General features: G+C 42.5%; 1 long non-coding RNA gene across 1 annotated transcript; it reads left to right on the forward strand.

The window, feature by feature from the left end:
* The first annotated feature begins 418 nt into the window (after positions 1-418).
* On the forward strand, positions 419-3,286 carry LOC119087767. Its single transcript, XR_005091245.1, has 2 exons — positions 419-737; positions 1,481-3,286. It is a non-coding gene; the product is annotated as an uncharacterized LOC119087767 (long non-coding RNA).
* The last annotated feature ends 18,889 nt before the right edge of the window (positions 3,287-22,175 follow it).

A 22,175-nucleotide genomic window follows, 5' to 3' on the forward strand; every position in this document is an offset into this window, starting at 1 on the left:
CGTAACTATAATCCAGACCCAAGCCTATATCTTCAAGGACAAGGATTATATAGTAGGAGCCAGAGAGAGAGGCACGTTAGAGGCGGGAGGGGTGCCAAGTATTAAGGACTTTCTTTGGAAATGTGACCTCTGGGAGGAAAATGGATTCTCTGACAGCATGCAGATGCCTCGTAAGGACGCGTCAATTTTCTATTCTGTTGAAGGATGAGCAAATTGTAGCTTCTCATCACTGAATTCAATAGTGACAATAACCCTGACAGCTATCGGATGACAATGGCAGTCATGAATGGAGAGACAGCCTTCAGAAGGAAAACAATTATAATTAGACCTCGAGAAGGAAGCTAGCGGAATGCAGAACGGAGAGGGCACAGACAATACCGCCGAGTTTCCTAGCAACTGGCTAACATTCCTTTTTGTTAGGAAATGGCGAATCGGAATAGTGGGAAGAGGATTCAACACTGAGCTCAGGAGGACTGAGATGCATGATAATTACCAGAGGGGTTATAATTACATTCGCAGCATCAGCCGTATATAATGGTGTTTTGTGTCACACACTTCGGGGATTAGTTACATAAATGTGCCAGTGTGCTATGATTTTATTGAGTCAATCGGACTGAGGATTAACCCCAATATAAAGAATTCAGATGGTGTGGATAAAGAAATCTTAGGTACCGCCTCCAACCGGAAAGTGCAGGACAAAGAATTAAACTCAAGGAGACAGTCTATGTAAACCAGATGTGAGTGGGCTAAATACATGACTTTCCTGAATAATATTTACGTTGCAGGAGGGGGCTCCTGGACATGAATTCTAAGTAGGAAGGTACAGGGGTAGGGATTTCAACACCTGCAAGGCAGATTTTTTTTTTTTTTAAGTAGAGAATAATTGTAACAGCTGAGGCAGGTTTACAGCATAATCTATTCTTCTGCCCAAGGTCAACATTCCCAGATGAAAAGCTGCCCTCCTTCAGAAAAGCCAGGCTGCTACAACAGCCACCAAATAGCATATGCTGTCAGTCTGCACCAGCGTGCTGAAAATTATTCAAATCAATCAATTAAAAACAAACCCACATAAATAATGCATTTTCCACCCGACTTTTCTCCTGTTTTCCAGTCTCCGTTCATAATCAAGGCGGCGGTTAACACTCTTTAAAATGCAAATATCCATGTTTTTAGTCTTTAAAGGCTTTGCTAATTTGACAATAAGGAAGTTCTACCAGGTGTAGTTCAGGAGAGCGTTAGGCAGGAATCCTCAGGCTGGGAAGTCTCAGCACAAGTCAAAAGGAAATCAAAAAGAAAAGGACCCCCAGGTCTTCCTAGACTAGCCCTCCAGGATCTTTGAAACTGCCAGAGGAACACTAAGCCATGTCTTCCTGACCCTCCTCCACGTTGACCTGGAAGGAAGAGACCATCTCTAAGGCAATGTGGGGCCAAACCCAAGGTCTCCTGCTATCTAAAAAACTATCTTCATTTTCTTCACCAGGTTCTCACCACGTTCAACACATTCAACAGAATCCCTCCATTTGTATCCAGAAGGGCGCCTGCCACACACCCTCTTCAGTTAGCAGGATAAACATCTACCCTGTTCTAAGCAGATGTCCCAGCACACTGAGTCTGCATGCACATCTGGGAAACATCGCTGGCTAACACATCGTTCCAACTGTGAGCTGCTGGCAGGAGTTCCTGCTACTCAGGCTTTTGGTATTTATTGGGAGAGCCCTGAAGAAGGAGTGCAAGGATGCCCAGAGAGAGGCCTGGAAAATCCTTTGGAGCTTCACAGCTGGGCTCCCCGCTGCAAGGCTGGCATCCTATTTGGGCAGTGAGCCTTAGATTCTGATGGAGATGGAAAGGCTAAGGCCCAGACCCTGTTACTGAAAGACTTCCAGATTCTTCCAGTATCCAGCTTCTGTGCTGATGAGAATTCATGAGTCCGTCGTGTCTCCAAAACTTCCAAAAGTGCAGTCAAATCAATAATGCTCAGTCCTGAGTATGATGGGTCTCATTTAAAACTGCTGTCATTAGGCCTGGGCAGAAGGTACCTAAATCTTGGACTAGGCTAAGGCTGCATCATGAGACGTTATCTCTAAGCACCAACACTATACTATTGATATAGATTAAATGGGTCTGTCTAACTAACTCTTAGCTTGGAGAAAACGTTATTTCATTATATAACAGCTATGGAAAGAGAATTAAAATTGGGTTGTCTGGAGCAGTTGAGCAATTTTTTTTTTTTTATAGACTTTAAACTGTTCCTGATGTCTAAATTCTGAGATGTAGCTAGGTTTTACAAAGGTCTCCAACTTAACTTCCAACATTCTCACTACTTCCTCCCAGTTCCTTCCCCCGCAGCCCCAGTGAACCCAGACCGGGCACCACAGTCCAGTCCACTCAGGCTAGTAGTAGCCATCATTGGGACTGTCCTTGGATACTGGCTGGGAGGGGGTCTGCCTCTCTCTTTTGGATGTGAGTTTGAAGCAGGAAGCCTTACTACGCTCCAGTCATCTTGTGATGCCATCCTGGTGTCTCACGGGAAACAGACCCGAAGAACTGCTTCTTGCGAATGGATGGCTTTGGAGACTCTCTTTACCTTCTCCCCCAGAATCTTACATTTTGAGCTCCAGGTCCCCAGCTGTTGTTAATGCAGTGTGGGCTGCTCTTTGGTATCTGTACCCACAAGCATGTCAGTGCAAACTGAGTGTCCACAGATTCTCCTAGTTCAGAGGACCTTTTCACCAAAGCCGCCATTTAGCGCCTCAGTCCAGGAGACTGTGGCAAGCACAGCCTGCATCTAAGCGCCCTGGGAATCCCCAAGCAGGGACTCTGCTGCCACCTTCTCTTTCCTTTCAGATCGGAGTCATCTCTTTCTTCCTCTGTTTAACTCCAAGACGACAGCTCAGTCATTTCTGGAACAACTACATAAAACTCCAACCAAGAATCTCCAAATAAACGACACTGTTCTCCACACACACAGAACAGAGCCTTACATGGAAAGAGCTTGGCCACTCGATCATCCTTAACACTCACCTCCCATTGCCCCAGTCTCCAAACACCAACCAGCTTGGGACCTTTTCCTGCCTAACCATAACGCCATTAAAATATTCTCCCATCGAAATGGGCAGGTTTTTTTTTTATCTGAAAAAATTGTGAACATCTCCATGATTATAGTAGTCACTTCAGTCTCCTGTGCATCATTACATACATAAATACTAAGCCAGAAACATGAGATTGTAAACTTTGTCTAATGCTTTGTGCACTTTAACCAATAATAAACAGAATTGGGGCAAATTAACCGAGTGTGAACTCATTGTGTGGGCTAACATTTATAGCACACAGTGAATTGACTACTTAGGAGTTTAATAAATATTGCCTGACAGTCAAATAGAAAGGTAGCAAAACACATTTCTTATTTTATTGAAGTCCTTTTGTGTGTATAATTTAGCAGATACAATTCTTCTCCTACTCTCTATTATTTTTTCATTAAGAAAGACTTTGGTTAAATCTCCCTAACTCATCAAAAATGCCTTTATCTGATTTATTTTCGTACTTCATCAGTGAAGGTTTGGGTAAGTAAGCATCATTGGGGAGGGCGTTTGTGTCAGGAGAGTGGTATTATGATCAATATTATGCTTTAATTAAGTTACATTGACATTCATAATAGGTCTCAATCTGGCTAATAAGAAGGAATATTTTCTTGGATAAAGAGCAATGCAAATTACAGACAGTGATCAACCACCAGCGCTTAGTTTCAGCTCTTCAGCCGAAATGGGTCGTATTCTATGGGGAAATTACAGAACTCATTATGAAGAATGATGGTGCTTTGAGAAAAAACAGATTTACAACCGAAGGTAATTATAACAGTTGCTGCTAGGGCTAAAAATTTTAATATCAGAGACTTTTCATGAGTGGACTTGATTTCTACACTGTAATGTTCTCTTCAAGAGCCACCACGAGTGAGCATCCAAAAGGAACTTATGGTAGGACATGCAGCACATAGGGACAGACTGAGCCCATTTCTATATACAGTGAAGATCATTTAAACAGGCATGTGTCTGAGCATCAGAGAACCCTCCAGCCAACCAGCCCCATTATGAAAGGCAGCTTCCTTTCCCAACAGCATTTAGTTTACTCTAGGTAGTACACACAAGAGCTGTCATAGTGTGTCCCGAGGCCTCCAGGCTCACACCTCCAGGTGCCTCCACCTTGGGCGGCCACTGACTCATTGGCCATGTATTATCTTATGTCCCGTACTACCTCCACCAGCTCCCTACAGGCATTCTAATTCTTCTGGCTTCTCAAACGCACCAAACTCCATCTTGCCATGGGGGTTTTTCTTAGCTATTCTCTAAGTAGAAGCTTGAAGGAAATGTCATTCCCTCTTAGCTTGCCCAAGAGTCTGCCTAACAGCTGGCTCTAAGCTGTCCACTTTCCTCACTCACAACTACTTTATCTTCTCTCTTTTTCTGGAACTTTGAAATAATCTTTGTTTGGCTGTTCTTTGTCTGTGTCCTCATTCATATTTTAGAAATCCCTTCTTTCTAGAGCAGTGGTTCTCAATCTGTGGGTCATGATCCCTTTGGGAGTCAAAGACCCTTTCCCAGGGGTCACCTAAGACCATTGGGAAACATGGATATTTACATTATGATTTATAACAGTAGCCAAATCACAGCTATGAAGTAGCAACAAGAATAATTTTATGGTTGTGGGGGTCAGCACAATCTAAGGAAGTGTATTACAGGGTCTCAGCATTAGGAAGGCTGAGACCACAGCTCTAGCACATGGCTTTGTTTATCTCTCTACAGCCCTTGCATCTAGAAGGTGCTCACAAATTATGTGATCGGATGAGAAGAAAAAAATAATAATCAGGAGAGGTGCATGTTTGAGAAGAGGAAGGAGTTCTGGTCTACAATTGAGTGACAAGGAAATCTTGGTTTCACACTGTCAGTTGCCCTGTGGAGTTTCAAGGGTGGGACCCTGGAGATCCACCCCAGCACGGAGAGTCCTCTCTCCCCTCACTCTTTCAGGCTCCAGAACTCAGAGGGAAACCATTCAACTGTAAATCCAATTGAAGTGAATGGGGAAGAACCAAAGCCCACAGAGATGGGGGACTTTGTATGTTATACACTTTGGAGAAGTCTACTCATTTTCCAATTTCCGGTCCTTGTACCTATTAAATGGGAAAATTATTGGAGAATTCTTTGGGGTGTCAATGCCACATCTCAAAGTATAAGAGCCATTTTTAGTATTTGGTTGAAAGAGCTTATTGATGTTTTAGGCCAAGAACACCGCTATGCTTTGTCTCTTTTGCTTCAAATATGAATGTGTGTGTGTGTGTGTGTGTGTGTGTGTGTGTGTGTGTGTGTCTTTTGTGTCTTAAAGTCAATAAAATGGTTAGGATGTGAAATCCTTCTTACTCACACTAGTGAGCTATTTCTCCATTGTGTACACACACCAATACGTGGAGACAGACCCCAGGAAGCTCACTGAATAAATACAGCAGGGATGATCTCACCTGTGTATGTGTGAGTCACCAAAGTAAAGGACAGCAGAAACAAAGACTCAGAAAAACGGCTTCCCTGCATCCAAATGACTCACGTATGAAGCCATTTACATCTCTTTCTCAAAACCACTTTCTGAGAGTGTTTTTTGGAAACCTGGTTTATTGAGCAAGTGATGCTGCCAGATGTGATGCTTCCAAATCCAAGCAGTGTGGCTGTAGAACCCACTGGCAAATACACTTCTCCAAATGCACAGACATGTCAGCCCTATTCCCGAAGAGGGGAGAGCTCAGCTGTCATCCTGAAATCAGTCCGACTCAGTGCTTCCAAACTAGAAAGCACACCCGAGTGACCTAGGTACTCTCGTTGGAAAGCAGATTTCAACTCACTAGGTTTCTGTGGGACCCCTAGAGTCAGCTTCTCTAACAGTCACCCTGGTGTTGATACTGCCCTCTGCTGAGCGCTCTTGGAGGAACAAAGGCCTAAGCCTGGTCGATCCGTTTTAGTTTTAAAGTTGCTGACACAGTGCCCTCTGGTGGCTGCTAGAATAATTGCCCTCTGTACTAGCCGGCCTGGATTCTCAAACATCCGCAACTGCTCTCTAGTTATCCCAGGTAAATGCTCTTCAAAACTATTGTCTTCATACCTCTCTCGCATTGCCGCTATATGCACGTACTGATACATAACATTCTCACACCGTTGCCATATCATGTCCTGGTACATATTACTATCATAATCCTCCGCATAACCAGGCAAACGCTGGTCTCCAAATCGATCCTATTGGCCAACTTTCTTTTCCTTCAACAGACTTGTTTTTAAAGGGAATTTAAATTTAAATGGGAAGAACGATCTTGCTTATCAAAGATACAAAGCAACTATAAAATTAAATAAAAGGAAAACACACTAGTGTGCGAAAGTTCAGACAAGCTGCCCTTCAAAGTCCCAACCTAAGATTCACTCAGTAATTGTTACAGAGAGATTAGCTGGTGTTAGGGTGTGTCAAAGAATCGACAGAGGTCAACTGGCTTTTGCTTGGATGGTATCAGGAGGACGGGACAGCTGAGCACAGATCAGCTTCTGTGTACTTCAGTCTTATGCAATGCAATGGCCTGAAGGGATCTCTCGAGGGGCCTGCAGCAGGTGATAATGTTAAGCATGTTGAGTTTCCTCTGCCTATGCCATCTGTATTCGAGAAGCGATTTTAGGGATTTTAGGCCAATTAGTGCTGAAATAGGATGGTTCCAGGTGGCCTGTGAACCTTCAGCATTGTGAACTCTGAAATCGGGCAGCCCTGGCTTATTTCTGGGCAAATTCATTGCCAATTTTCCAGATGCTTCTAGAATTCCCACCTCTAATAAGCTTAATCTTACTCATCCAGTCAGGCATAGTCAATGAACTGGAAGGTACAGAGGTCTGAGATGGGAGTGGATTGATTCTGCTGCCCTTTAAATGATTAATAAAGTCAACTCTGAAATTCCAACTTCCAGTGAATGACTCAGGTTGGGCAGGCTGAAGCCAGTGTGGGCCAGTGAGAGACAAGGAAATCCTGGATAGTGGCGTGGGAAATCAACCACGCGGAGGCAGCCTCCCCTTCCCAGATATATGTAATGTGTGCTGGGGCTGTTCACTGGGGCCACCTTAGTCCTCCTTTACATGGGAGAGATGGAAGGAACGTGACCAAGGACAAAGCAGGACCCACAGGAGCCAGAGCTGAGAGAAGGAATCCAGGTTCTCAACACTGCTGTCCTCCGATGAGTCAAGCATTCCTTGAGCTGTCCCCATCGTGAGCAAATGGAGTTCCTCCCTCTCGTCCCAGTGCAAATCTGGCTTACAGAACTTGGAACCCGTTGCATGCTAGCTGACACAAAACAGGTATGAACTGTAGGATTTTTTTAATCTGACCAGAGAACCATAACACACACAGAAGGGTCAACATCAACTGGATGTGCCCATTCAGATAATAATACCGCAATCCCAGTACATGGGAGGCTGAGACAGAGAACCGAGAGTGAGAGGCTAGCCTGGGCTACATGGTGAAACTTGTTTCTGAGGGAACACATACATAAATAATTAAATATGAGTGCATTCCAATACATGTCAGGAACAGTAAAGCCATGATTTGATTCCCAGTGAGAGCCTACTACGAGGCAGGTATCATTCTCGTTTTCATGTACATTACCTTATGAATGTTCTAACACAGTAAGTTGGCATTGTTGTCTAAGGTAAATTAGAGTTAAGGAATTTCTTTTATTTTTATTTTATATATGTGGGTGTTTTGCATGCATATATGGCTGTGCACCATGTGCATGCAGTACCCACGGAAGCCAGAAGAGGGAGTGAGGTACCCTCAGAACTGGAGTTACAGATGACTGGGAGCCAGGGATGCTGGGACTGGAGCAGCCAGTGCCCTTCCTTCCCTGCTGTGAGCCATCTCTCCAGCACCAGAGGGAAGGAAATTTAAGGCTCGGGTATTTTTGAGCCTGCTCAGTTTTACAGTTAGTGAATGGTGGTGATTACAACTCTAGATTGTATGTATGAGTTTTCCACGGTATCCTGAGAACAAGAAAGTCACTGGTGAGATTGGCCTGCTGAACAGTATGTTATTTTCTTCCTTCCATTCATTCTTCTCCCTCTCATCCTCCTCCCATTTCCCTTCCTTTTTCCTTTTTCTTTCTCCTAGGTAGGATTTTGCTGTGTAGCTAAGCTGGCCATGAACTAGCACTTACCCATAATTATCAGGCATTACAGGCATTGGCTACTCTGTCAGGCTGGGAAAAGTGTTATGCGTGGCTTTGCATTCTAATAGATGAGGCCTCTGTTCTTACTATAGTAGTACAATCTTAGAGAAATTATCTAATTTCCCTGACACTCACTTTTCTTATTTGAAATATGGGATAATCATGTCCTTTTTCTATGGGTCTCACCAGAGTATTTAAGATGATACATTTATAATCAGTATTATATTATTATTTGAATTGCAGCTAGCATGACCACTGAAGGTTCAAGCTGAATGTGAGGGGGGCTTTTCTAATGCCATACTCATGCTTCATTTTATAGGAAGCCTCTTTGTGTCTGGGTATGACCAATACCTACTTTCCCAACCATTTTTATATTTAAGTATTGTTCATTCGCCAGAAGCTGCCGCCATCATGCATTTTAAAGTGTTTGTATTATCAGGGTTTTCCAGCACATACTGCTGTGCTTCATTTTTTTAACTTTAAAAAGTTGACTTTTCATTCTATGACCTTTGAGAAACATAAAATGTAAAGTTCATATCCATCCAGACTTCGGTTTGAGCAGCAAATATTTAAAGATCAATCGTTGAAGCAAGGCTTCCAGACGTGCAGAACTTCACTCCTATTGTCTCTCTTGTTCCTATTAAGGCATCAAAATCATCTTAGGAGCCGTCTTCCTGCCGATAACTAAAGGGGCCTTCCTTGTCTTCCACTCTGACACATGAAACCGGACCACTCCCCAGTGAATGGACTCTGTTCCTTTCACGCTGCATGGACTTCTCGGCTGCTTTGTGAGCCTTCTGAATTTGCTCCCATTTGCAAGCATCCTTCCAAGTCCCGAGTTAATGAGTCTGTTTCCTCACTTGGTTAGTGCTATGGTTCACAGACTTCTGCCCCCTTCCGAGACTCAACAGCTTAGATGTAAACTGTTCTGGAGGGAAAGTTAGCACAGAGCCCAGGGCTGTTTACCAGCAAAGAAGAGATCAAACCCTGCCTTCAGGGAAGGTCAAGACATCACAGCATAACATTGAATGAAAATAAAAAAAGGCAACAGATGAGGGAAGACATCATAACATACTCCTGAAAGAAAACAACAGATGATGGAGATCCTGGAGGACCAGGAGGAGGTACAGGAAATGGTAGAGAGCTTCTGAAGTACACACATGGCAGGTTCTGAGAGGCCATATACAAATCCCAGGAACGAAATGGCCTCAATCCCGTGGTCACCCGTTGGTGGTTGGAGGAGCCAATACTCCTTTTCCCTGAGTTTTAGCCTGTCTCCTCTGCCTTTCCACATTCAGGAGTCTATACATGAAGGATATGTAAAGGTACAGCACAGAACATAAACTTGAAAATGGCAAATAAACAGAACAAAGTCACTTTTGGTGGTTTGAATAAGAATGGCCCCCAGAGGCTCATCTACTTGAAGGCTTAGTCACCAGGGAGTGACCCTATTTGAGAAGAATTAGAAAGATTAGAAGGTGTGGCCTTGTTGGAGTAGGTAAGGCTTTGTTGGAGGAAACAAGCCACTGGGGGTGGGCTCTGAGATGTCAAAAGTCTCAGTGTCTCTCTCTGCTTGTGGATCAGGGTGCAGCTCTCAGCTCCTCCTCCTGCACAGCCCGGGCCTGCTGCCATGCTCTTTGCCGTTACTGTTTAGATGATGGACTAACCTCTGAAAGTGTAAGCAGGCCCTCAGTTAAATGCTCTCTTTCATAAGAGTTGCCCTGGTCATGGTGTCTCTTCACAGCAATAGAGCAGTGCCCATCTTTCATCCCGATGGTCCCTCGGAGCTGTTGGTCCGTTCTGTAAGAGTCTCCCACATGACATCTTCGCAGAACTGCATGACTATCTCAGACTTAGACAGACCCTGACAGTGCTCCTCAAAACCAAGAACTGAGAAAGCAGTCTTCCACTTGCTGTGTTTTCATCATGTCTACTCCTTTTTAAAACACAGTGGGTTGTTCTAGAAAAACAGAGAAGTAAAACACCTCTCCATATTCTATTTCTATGAAATCATAACATGGAGTTGTTAGGATTCTGCAGCTCCTCCACCTGCATGACCAGACATGCGCAGTTCAGTAGCTAAGCAAGGGGTCTTCCGTCTTCCATCATCACTGCACTGCGTGATTGCAGAAATGAGCGCAGCATGGTCACGCAAGCAGCTCATGCGTGGTGTAACTCTGTAAGCCCACCTGCACATGTGCAGGGGAATCCTTAAAAAGCCAGACACAGACTCCTCCCCTGTCCTTCTGCTCCCCCACCCCCACTATCTCTTTCTGCGCATGCCTCTTCCCAGACCTGGTTACTCTTTTCAGTCCCCCCTCCTTTCCTCCTAATAAAGCTCTGATACTGGGTTTTGTTGTGTCTCATGACGTTTCTCGAAAGTAACCAGCACCGCTTAGCATTTTTTTAAATAACAGAAGTTCCCACCAATCCATCCTCCTCTTCCTGCATGATTTTCTTCCTTCTTGCTTTCTTTCTTTCCTTTATTCCTAATTCTTAAAACAATCCCTCATCTTTTTTTGTTCTATAATTCTTTGAAGGAGCATATAACAATATTGAAAAGGATTAGTCCTGGGGGAAACCCAGGGACCAGCATACCACATGCACACCTGGACCTTTGCAATAGAGACGCTGTCTAGCTGCCCATAGCTTAACAGAAGAAAAGACGGGACTGTATTTTGTATTTGCTACATAATATATAAGATGGCAGTGTAAATTACAGTGTACATAGAGGTTTTTGTTTTTTCTCTGGCTTATTTATATTTAGAAGAATAATGGTGGGTTTTGACCAGGAAAAATTTCCTCTTACCACGAAATCAAGTAGTGAAAACACTCCCCGCAGCATCTAAACATACAGCAAAACAGTGGGTTTCCTAGGGATGTTACATTGGCTTCTCAATGCACACTGGTGGTTATGTGGGCAAATGCATCCCCTTAAAAGCTATTCTATAAGGAGCTCAATAGTGTTTGTGGAATAGAGCTTAGTTATTTGAGTGTAAAAAAATTAAATGCAGAAATAACAACTGAAAGAACCAAGCAGATGCCATAACAGGCTGCTCAGTCTTCTCTCAGAGATCAGGCCTCAATTTCAGTTTCCTGAGTCTTGAGCAAGCAATTTCTGGGAGGGCAATGAACAAAAGACAGAGTCCTTGCAGTAGCTCCCTTTCTGCACATTCTCTGACTGCTCAAGGTTCAGCCACTTGTTTACTGTCTGGGACCTCTCACCAACTTAGAGCTACATGCATGAGTCAAGGACAGAGCCTGGGTCACTGAGTCATTCCTCACAGTCAGAACGTGCTAGGCCGGCCAGCCTCCATGACGGCTCAAGGACAAAGTCTGTGACTTATCCAGGCCTGCCCAAAAGTGGGAACTGTAACCCCCAACTAACCCTAGCCAATTAAAACTTACTAACATGATTGCCACTCGCATAAACCAATCCTGAGTCTGTTCCTATGTAGTCTGTAGACCCCAAGCCCCCCTTGCTTTAAAAAACCTGCCTCATTGCTACTCAGGGTCTCTCCTGCTCTGCTGCTGTGTCAGATGGACAGAGAGTCCAGATTTAACTCGTAAAAATACAAAGACTCTTTGCTTTTGCATTGGATTTGGGCTCTTGGTGGTCTTTGGGGGACTCTGGGTACAAAACAACAACAACAACAAATCCACTCCAAATGGATCAAAGACGATGGAAACTGAAGGTATTAGGAGAAAATAGGGAAACACCTCAAGACCTAGGTGCCGGCAATGCCTTTCTAGACAGCATTCCAACAGCTCAGTACATACTAGCGATAACTAATGAGTGGGATTGTATGAAATGAAAAAGTTTCTATACAGCAAAGGGGGAAAACGGGAGTTAAAGACAAAGCCTGCCGAGTGGTAGCAAACTTCTGTGAGCTGTTCACCCGACAAGGAAGGGATTATTATGCAGAATGTACAAAGAACTCAAAAAAAAAAAAAAGTTAAACACTGGAAGAACAATCATCACTAAACAGACAAATGAACGGAACAGACACTTTTCAAATGAAGAAATGCAAATAACAACCAAACCTATTTTAAAACGTTCCTTCATCTGGGCGGTGGTGGTGCACAACTTTAATCTCAGCACTCTGTGAGGCAGAGACAGGTGGATCTCTGTGAGTTTGAGGCCAGTCTGGTTTACAGAGTGAGTTCTAGGACAGCTATCACTGTTACACAGAGAAATCATTGTCTCAAAGAATTAAAAATAAGACAATTAAAAAAAAATGTTCCTTTAGCCACCTTGGAAATGTGAACCAAACTCCACTGGCATTCCAGCTCACAGCAGTCAGAATGGCCCTCACCAAGAGAGCAAAGGACACCTGTGCTGGGAAGGATGTGCAGAAAAGAAGAGCCCTTATTGGCTGCTGGTGGGAATGTAAACTGCTCAGGTGCTATCACAACCAGTAGGGAAGTCCCTCAAAAGGCTAACATCTGAACTATGAGAGAATAAAGTCAGTATACATTGGAAGTCTCCACACACTCATGCTTATGACAACATGATTCATGGCAGGCAACTAACTCATGGGATCTGAGTAGCCACCAAGAACTAAATGGATGGAGGGTGTCAACTTACTGCCAACCTATGCAGAGCTTGTCTGCTAGACCTGGGATCTGAGGACCTGGAAAAATGGGGCTGACTACAGTCTAAGGCTTCACACCTTTATTTAAACTGAACCTTACCTCAGTTTCAGTGGACTTTTATACACAAATGTAACAAAGGAAGCAATGGTCCAAGGAAGGTTATTTGAGTTCAGAAAACATGTAAGTAAATATCAGTAAGCACATACTAAATATTAACAGAACAGAGCAGCCCTTTCCCAGAACTTTCTCAGACAGACCAGTTTAAACACAACTGCCTGACACATACTGTAGATTATATCTGGGAAAACATGCAAAGAACGGCAGAAGGTTGTATCCAGATTCAGGGTGCGCTGACCAGACTGGGTTCTTATCCAACAAGAATAAACATGTCTGATAAATTAAAATGTAAATGTTTGTCACAGGAGGCACAGAATCACATCTCAGAACAACCCTGGAAATAAAATGCACTTGAGGTAAAAGGCCTTTTTTTCCTGGAGTCTCTCTCACAGTTTCCCAAGGTTTGGTTCACTGTGCGTCATTCTTTTGACAGACAAATAAAGGTGTGGTGCATCTACACACAGGCGTTGTTAGTCAGTCACAAAGTTCAAGAAAATGGATGACACTGTATGTCGCCATCTTGAGTAAGGCAGACATAAAAAGTCAAGTCTTATGTGTTTTCTCTGATGTCTGAAATCTGGGGGTGTGAGGAAGATTATGAATGAACAAGGATGGCTAAGGAAGACTGTTAGGGACAATGGAGGGAATTTGGGGAAGGAGGGGAACAAACAGGAAAATAATCAAGTACATGAATGTATGAAAACCCACTATTTTGTACATCACCACATGCTAATAGAAGAAAAATGATTTGGAGATGTAATGTCAAGTCCCAAGGAAATAGACTCCATCTAGGAGTTCTCCTGGGTCCCCTCCCTACACACACACACACACACACACACACACACACACACACACACACACACACTCACACACTCACACGCCAACCTACTGGCGTTTTAGTTGTTTGGGGCAGAGTTTAAGGTTGAGTTCTCTAAGGTGCAGCTCAGATGTAGATCATCCTTGATGCTGATGAAGGACACATCCGTCCGACATGGAGCCAGGGATGAAACTGATTTTTTTTTTTTTTTTTTTTTTTTTTTTTTTTTTTTTTTAGGAAAACCAAGGAAATGAATGCTGACAAAGGCCAGGATGGAGACTGCTTTCTTCCTGGAAAGATGTGGACGTCCGGGACTGTCACAGAAGAGTCAAATCAATCCCCTTCTCTTTCCTGCTAGAGCTGAGGAGTGGCTCCTCCTTGGGAACCTTCACACTTTACTATGCCTTAAGGTTTTTGTTTCATTTCATTTTGTTCTTTTTTTAAAGTAATGTAAGGTCATAAAAGCGAGAAACAGAATCATAAAGAAAAAAATTAATGCTACTCTTTATTTAGTCCCTGAAGAAGAGCAGGACTGAGATTCTGTTTTCTAATTTTGATTTAAAAAATTGTTTTTTGTTGTGTAAACAGCTCCCACATCCACTGTGTTTCTAAACACCACACTATGAACATTTTCTTGCAAAATTATGTTAACGTTCATCTTTATATACTTCATATTTATTGTCATCTATTATGTAATTGTTTATATTTATTTTTAAAATATTATTAATGTGCTATACTTGAAGTTTTTTTCCATGGGCAAATCATAATTTATTTAGTAATTCCACTGTGGGGAGGGCAGGGCTATTCACCATTTTAGAAGTCAAATGGAAGGGGCCTTTACAGCTTTGCTAAAGAAAGTATTGAGAACAACAGTGAACTTTTTTTATTATTATTAAATTTTAAAATTTATTTTACATACCAACTACAGTTTCCCCTCCCTCCTCTCCTCCCATCCCCTCCCTCTACCTCTCTTCTACCCCCCCCCCCACCATTCCATCCCCTTCTCCTCTGGCTCCATTCAGAAAGGGTAAGGCTCCCATGGGAGTCAAGAAAGCATGGCACATCAAGTTGAGGCAGGACCAAGCTCCTCCTCCCTGAATCAAGGCTGGACCAGTCATCCCACCATAGGGAATAGGTTCCAAAAAGCCAGCTCATGCACCAGGGACAGGTCTTGGTCCCATTGCTAGGGGCCCCACAAACAGATCAAGCTACACACTGTCACCCACATGCAGAGGGCCTGGAATGGTCCCATGCAGGCTTCCTAGCTGTCAGTCTAGAGTCTGTGAGCTCCCACTAGCTCAGGTCAGCTGTCTCTGTGGGTTTCCCTGACATGATCTTGACCCCCTCTTGCTCATATAATCCCTCCTTCCTCTCTTCAACTGGACTGCAGGAGCTCGGCCCAGTGCTTGGCTGTGGATCCCTACATCTGCTTCCATCAGTTACTGGATGAAGGTTCTCTGATGACAATTAGGGTAGTCACCAATCTGATTACAGGAGAAGGCCAGTTCAGGCACCCTCTCCACTATTGCTAGAAGTCTTAGCTCAGATCATCCTTGTGGATTCCTGGGAGTTTCCCTGGCACCAGGTTTTTCCCTAACTCCGTAATGGCTCCCCTTATCAGGACATCTCTTTTATTACTCCCCCCGTCTCCATCCTGCCTCCAAATTAACCATCCTGATTCTTCATGTTTCTGTACCCTCATCCCCTCACCTTTATCCCCGTCCCCCACCTCCAGTTTACTCAGGAGATCTCATCTACTTCCCCTTCCCAGGGAGATCCACGTGTCCCTCTTAGGGTCCTCCTTGCTTCCTAGCTTCTCTGGGGCTGTGAATTGTCATCTGGTTATTTTACATCTAATATCCACTTATGAGTAAGTACATACCATGTTTGTCTTTCTGGGCCTGAGTTACCCCACTCAGGATGATTTTTTTCTAATGCTATCCACGGCAGCCTACAGAATAGAAAACGATCTTCACCAACCCCACATTTGACAGAGGACTGATCTCCAAAATATATAAAGAACTCAAGAAACTAAACATCAAAGTACCAAATAATCCAATTAAAAAATGGTATACAGATTTAAACAGAGAATTCTCAACAGAAGAATATCAAATGGCCAAGATACAATTCTTAAAGAATTGTTCAACATCCTTAGCTATCAGGGAAATGAAAACCAAAATGACTCTGAGATACCATTTTTTGTTTGTTTGTTTGTTTTCGAGACAGGGTTTCTTTATGTAGCTTTGTGCGTTTCCTGGATCTTGCTCTGTAGACTAGGCTGGCCTTGAACTCACAAAGATCCGCCTGCCTCTGCCTCCCAAGTGCTGGGATTAAAGGTGTGTCCCACCATTGCCCAGCAAGATATCATCTTATACCTGCCAGAATGGCTAAGATAAAAAAACACTAATGACAACCTATATTGGAGAGGATGTGGAATAAGGGGAACACTCTTCCACCACTGATGGGAGTGCAAACTTGTACAGCCACTTTAGAAATCAGTATGACAGTTTCTCAGAAAATTGGGGATCAATCTACTTCAAGACCCAGTGATATCACTCTTGGACATATACCCAAAGGAAATTCAATCATTCCACAAGAACATTTGCTCAACTATGATCATGGCAACATTATTCATAATAGCCAGAACCTGGAAACAACCTAGATGCTCCTCAACCAGAGAATGGATAAAGAAAATGTGGTACATTTACACAGTGGAGTGTTACTCAGCTGTGAAAAACAGTGAACTTCTAATGTGGTCTAAGAATGCCTTGAAAGGGGAAGGGAGAAGTCAGGAGAAAATGCTTTCTCTTCACTCTAAAAAATGAAAACAATAAACTGTTGTGCGACTGTTTCCTTCAAGTTTTTTCAGTCATGAGTCAGAGCATCTGTGGTTGACCTGTCTGAGGCCCTCAGGAGACTGAGTGCATTAGCATTCCCACGTGGAGGGAGGGGGGAGACTCATGAACTTTCTCCCCTACCCCAAGAATATATAAGAGGTGACCATTGCTGGGGTGGGGAGGGGCACTCTCTGGCCATAGCCACCTGTAAGTTATCAACATGTTCCTGAACATAGTCCCAATGAGTTCACTGGTTCACCAAGATGGATTGGGTGGACTTTTTCCACTGGCCTGTTATTGCTCTACCTAAACTCCCCAGGAACATTTTACAAAATAAGCTAATGTATAGCAGCAGATTTCAATGACTGAAGGAACTAAGGATTCTGGAAAGAAATCACACAGAGGGCTTAAATATCTCCAGAATAGATAGGGTGGGACCTGGGGCATTAGAAAGCCAAACTGATGAGCAAGAACTGAAAGGGATCATTGGGGAGAGAATGGACTATCTCTACATGGGACATTACAGAAGAAACTGGCAAGCAACAAAACTAACAGCAACATTGTAATTCAGTGTTGACTTCTTGGTGCCAGTGAAGACTCTTCTAAAGTTCGCCCGTCATTTTGATTAAACCCCCAGTCTAAAAGCTTGAACTCAGTAGAGAGATGGCTCAGTGCTCTTTCAGAGGACTTGCATTAGGTTCCTAGCACCTGGGTCAGGTAGCTCACCACCACCAGTAACTCCTGATCCAGGCTATCCTTTGGAGACTTCCGGCCTCTCAGACAACTATACTTACATGCACATACTCATCTATATACATACACATAATTAATCAATGACAACTATATATTTTTAAAAGCTCAAAACCCTTGGAGTATGGGAGCACACACATCTGAAGACACCTCAGACAGGTTAGATTTCTGTCTACACTTAAAGAGACTGTTCACTTCAGGGTAGTGCCTAGGACCTCCCAGCCTTGAGCAGGAAGTCAGCAAGGAGCATAGCTCAGTTCATCTTCTGCCCCGTGGCTCTAGCCAACACCTCTGTGGAGGCAGAGCAGAGAATGAAGAGCCTTCCTCACAAAGAGGAAGGTAGTAGGAGAGTGGGCTGGGAGTGCATTGGTCTACAGGTTTCTAATGTGGCGTCAGATGGGGAAATGCCTCATTGGAGCTCTAATATTTCCCATCTTTTCTAATTGAAATAAGTATGGTTTGCTTCTATCTAAACAGCAAAAAATGATGTTGTAACCCATTGGAGTCATTTCGGAACATGGCAGGAAGTAGCTTTTCTAGTTTTCATCCAGAGATAGATGGACCAGGGCAGGAAAAAAAAAATCAGTAGCTCTTGCTGAGAACTATCTGCTTTCATATTTATGTCCAAATTGTTATTTATTCTGATGTATGCGAACCCTGAGGCTGTTAGACAGTCTTGCTGCCTCCGGGGCAACCTTCTCCTCAGGTTAGTAACAAGCCAAGTACACAAACATCATTCTCTTGCCTTCGAAATGATGAGATTTACAAATGCCTCATGATTTATCTTAGAAGCCTTCAACTTAGTGCTTGGGCAATATAAATCCCTTCACCAGAAGAGTCAAATATAGAGAGATAGGCCAGAATTTTAGTTTTACACTTGTGGCAGAAATACATAGGGAAGGGTCTAGAAATAAAGGGGCATGAATAACTCCAGAACATAAATATTTTACTGTCGAGCTTATATATCTCTCTCCTTCACACAGACCTGTGATATTTGACTGAAATCTAAAAGTGTGGTAACACTTTCTAGCAGGAGCATGATTGAAAGCATTTTTTTATTGTTGTTGTTTTGGTTTTGGTTCTCCAGACAGGTTTCACTGTGTAGCCCTGGCTCTCCTGGACCTCACCCTGTAGACCAGGCTGGCCTTCAACCCACAGAGATCTGCCTGCCTCTGTCTCCTGAATGAGTGCTTGATTAAAGGCGTGCATCACCACTGACTGGTGATTGAAAGTATCTTAGCAACTTAGTTAAATCCATTTAGATTTTTCTAAAGGTAGAGAGACACACTCTCTCTTCCTAAATATTTGGCCTGCTGTATTCTCAATATATTTAAGAATAAGAATGAGCAAACTATTGCCTCTTGCTTGGAAGTCAAAATTAGGATGTCAGTCCTGGGGAATGTATAGCCTGTTATAAATAGCGCTTGCTAATATTATTAACAAGGAACTGCTCTACTTTTTAACCAAGAGATAAAAGGTGGCTTTCCAACTGCAGAGAACTACTCTTGCTACAAATTCACCTCATTTCATAAATATAATTAAATGACCTAAATTTAAACTCCAAATCTGAGGGGTGAGCCGGTAGAATTAGAACTCCCTGGTGTTCTCATGAGAAGAAGCAAGCAAGAAGTCATGTCCAACACCATATCTGGCTCTTTGATGTCATGGCTCCAGAGGAAGTGTTCAGACTGTGCAATTAAACCCCCACAAAGGATAAATTATAGTGTAAATGGCAGGAGAAAAAAAATCAAATGTTGGTTTTCATCATGTGGAACTCACAGGGAGACAGAGGAAAACCTTGAATTGATGGCAACTTGTGGTTGTGGGAGGTATAAAGTGGGTCTGTTGTCACTGGGAAAATGTGTCACTGATATATAAAACAGATTCAACAAGAACAGACATTGCAGGTGGTTGTGGAGAATAGTCTTGGAAAGATGCAAAAGTGGACCCCTCCACTCAGATAGGACACCAAGGACAGGCCACAGTAACAATACCTCCCAAGTCCCCTCTGGAGAACCATGGAGTTTTGGGGGCCTGCTTTCAGAGCATGGGAGGAGTTATTAAAAGGCGTGTTGGTGACCCTCAACAGGTGTGCTATGGAAAATCGTCACTCCAGCATGGGTGACAACCTTCCCATAGTCATGTACATGGAAGTCCTCTACAGTTAACTTTCCATTTACTTTATAGTCAATAATTTCCAGAGACCATGTGGAAAGTTCATCATGGATTAAGGCTACTTTTTGTTCAGAAAAATAACTTAATACAAAATTGAATTAAAAAGTGAAAATGCAAAGGGACAGTGGTTATCTGCTATCAATCATATTCATACTTGTCTTGGGACATAAAGTGAGGACTTGGTGAACTAGATGGAGGTGGGCAACCCATGCATCTACTGATAGGTAGATAATTTTAAAAATGTGGCCCATACAAAACTGAACTATTACTTAGCCTTAAAAGGAAGGAAATATACATGCAACAATATTGATGACCTTCAAGATACTATGTGTAGTATTGTTTAGGATCTGTCATAAAGTGGTATTTTGGTGTACACACACACACACACACACACACTTGCTCATTCTTGTAAGTTGCTTCTGTAGAATAAAATTTCAAAAGCATAGAAATGGAATTGCCTAATCAAAAACATTTGATGAATATTGCCAAATTTACCTCAAATAAGACCGTATTGATTTGCACTCCTATTTATAGAACTGAAAGTCCTTGCTTCGTGTACTGACAGGTTTTGGAAGATGAATCCTTGGATTTTGCAGTTTGGGTTCCACTATGAGTGAAGGCTGAGAGCCTTTCATCACTTGTGGTCGCTTGTAATTGTCCTCCTGTGGCTTTCCCGTTTATGTCCTTTGCCACACCCCCACTGGGACATCTCTTCCTAATGACTTGGTCTCTGCAAATTACAATGTCATCACTTTGTCTTCACAAATATTTGGGCATTTTTGGCCCTTTTTCCTTTCTTTTGTTTTTAAAACTACTGTCTTCTGACCATAATTGTGAACGTCTTTTTAAAGATAACTTCAAAAGTCAAATCTGTACGGTATTGTAATAGTTATTTCCCTGGGTTTTGTATTGTGCTCATGAATGTGCCTCTCCTTTTGTTATTTATTAACATACTCCGTCCTATTTCTTCTCAGCTGTTTACAGTGCTTTAAATTTTAATCTGCAAACCTACTGAGACTCCATGTTAGTATGAGGAGAGAACTTGGATGCTGGGTCTTTTCTTCAAACGGCTAATTGGTTGATCTGCTCTCTTGTCTCTCACTAATTTAAATTGCAAATATTAGCCTTCCTACACTACCACACTCCTCTGTATCTGCTTTCTTTTCCTGCTTCATTGGCACGCCTTTCTTTTGCCAATTTCATAACATAGTATCGTGACTTTACAACCCCATTAAAAACATATTAAATGTAGCCTTTCCCTCCACTACCTTTACTAATTTTTTTGTTGTTTTGGCTATTTTTGCTTGTATATTATTTCAGATAAACTTCAAGAACAATTGGTAAAGTTTATTAAATTCTATTGGGATGCTATTGAATTTACAGACTAATTTGGAGAAATTGACATCTTAAAATACTGAGTCTTTTCATCTAGGAACAAGACATTTTACAAAACTATTTATCAAAGTCATTTTAATTAACAGTTATCTCTTGATTACTCTCAGGTGAAGACAAGTCCTAATTTCAAGTTTTTGTGGAGAGCCACCTGTTCTGCTTAATTATCTCCTTTGTTTTTCTCGACTGTTCTTCCTCACCCTCTCACAAACTATATAGCTCATTAGCATTTGGAAGCAAACACGGTAGAAGAAAAATATTTCATTAAACTTTTACCTGAGAAGAAAGGAGACATAATGAGAGTCGCATCCTCAGCTGTGCCCATTTGGGATGGGAAGAAATGGCGAGTGTGGAAGGAGGGGAAAGGGAGAAATAGCCAAGTTCTAGGAATCACATGCATGAGACCCTGGTTCTAATAAAATCAGAAATCCCAAGAGTGACTTATTTCACTTAAAATGCTGTGAATTCCCAGGAAATGAGAAGCAGCCATGACAAAGCATGAACAAAAAGGTCCCTGGACTCAAATATAAATGATATTTCTGGAATTATAGGGTTACTGATAATATTTCAAACTAGAAGGAGTACATTTAAAAATTTAAAAGTTAATAAGCTCTGGGTAAACAAAGCATAAAGAAAATAGGGAGATCTCTTATGTAACTATTTTAACTATTTATCATCACCATGACAATGAAATATAAATGACGCCATCATTTCTATTTCCTGCAAGATGGATGAAATGCTTTTGAACTGCATTAAATTGACAATAAAAGGCCAAAGAATGAAAGAAGCATTTTTCAAAAGAATGTCCCAGTCGCCACTAGAGGGAACAATAAGCAGCCTTTCTTCAAGATATTTGAGCAGAAGAATATTACAGAGAAATAAGAGGCAATTGGAGTCACGGCACTTGAAACCACCTCGATAACTTATGTGGAAGAGCAATGGCTTTTAGAAATGGTCATCAGATCTGACATCTAACCCCGCAGAGCATCAAGTGCCTCTCAAGGGGAGTGTGTGTCTTGGTGGAAGTAAAGCGTATCTATCAATGAATGCAGAAGTATTTCTAAGGAGTTCATTAGGGAAAGCCAGCCTTCATCCATATGCAGAAGTGGGCCACTGTCTCATTCAGTGTTGGTTAAAACTGCTCCTAAAGGGGCTTCACGGAAATAAATTCTCTGTATTTTAGAAAACAAAGTGAAGACAGGATTTTTACAACCCCGAGGTGAAACTTGGCAGTGCAAGGAGGCAACCTCCTGGAACCAGT

This window comes from Peromyscus leucopus, chromosome 4 (genome assembly GCF_004664715.2).
Source record: "Peromyscus leucopus breed LL Stock chromosome 4, UCI_PerLeu_2.1, whole genome shotgun sequence".
Taxonomy (NCBI): domain Eukaryota; kingdom Metazoa; phylum Chordata; class Mammalia; order Rodentia; family Cricetidae; genus Peromyscus; species Peromyscus leucopus.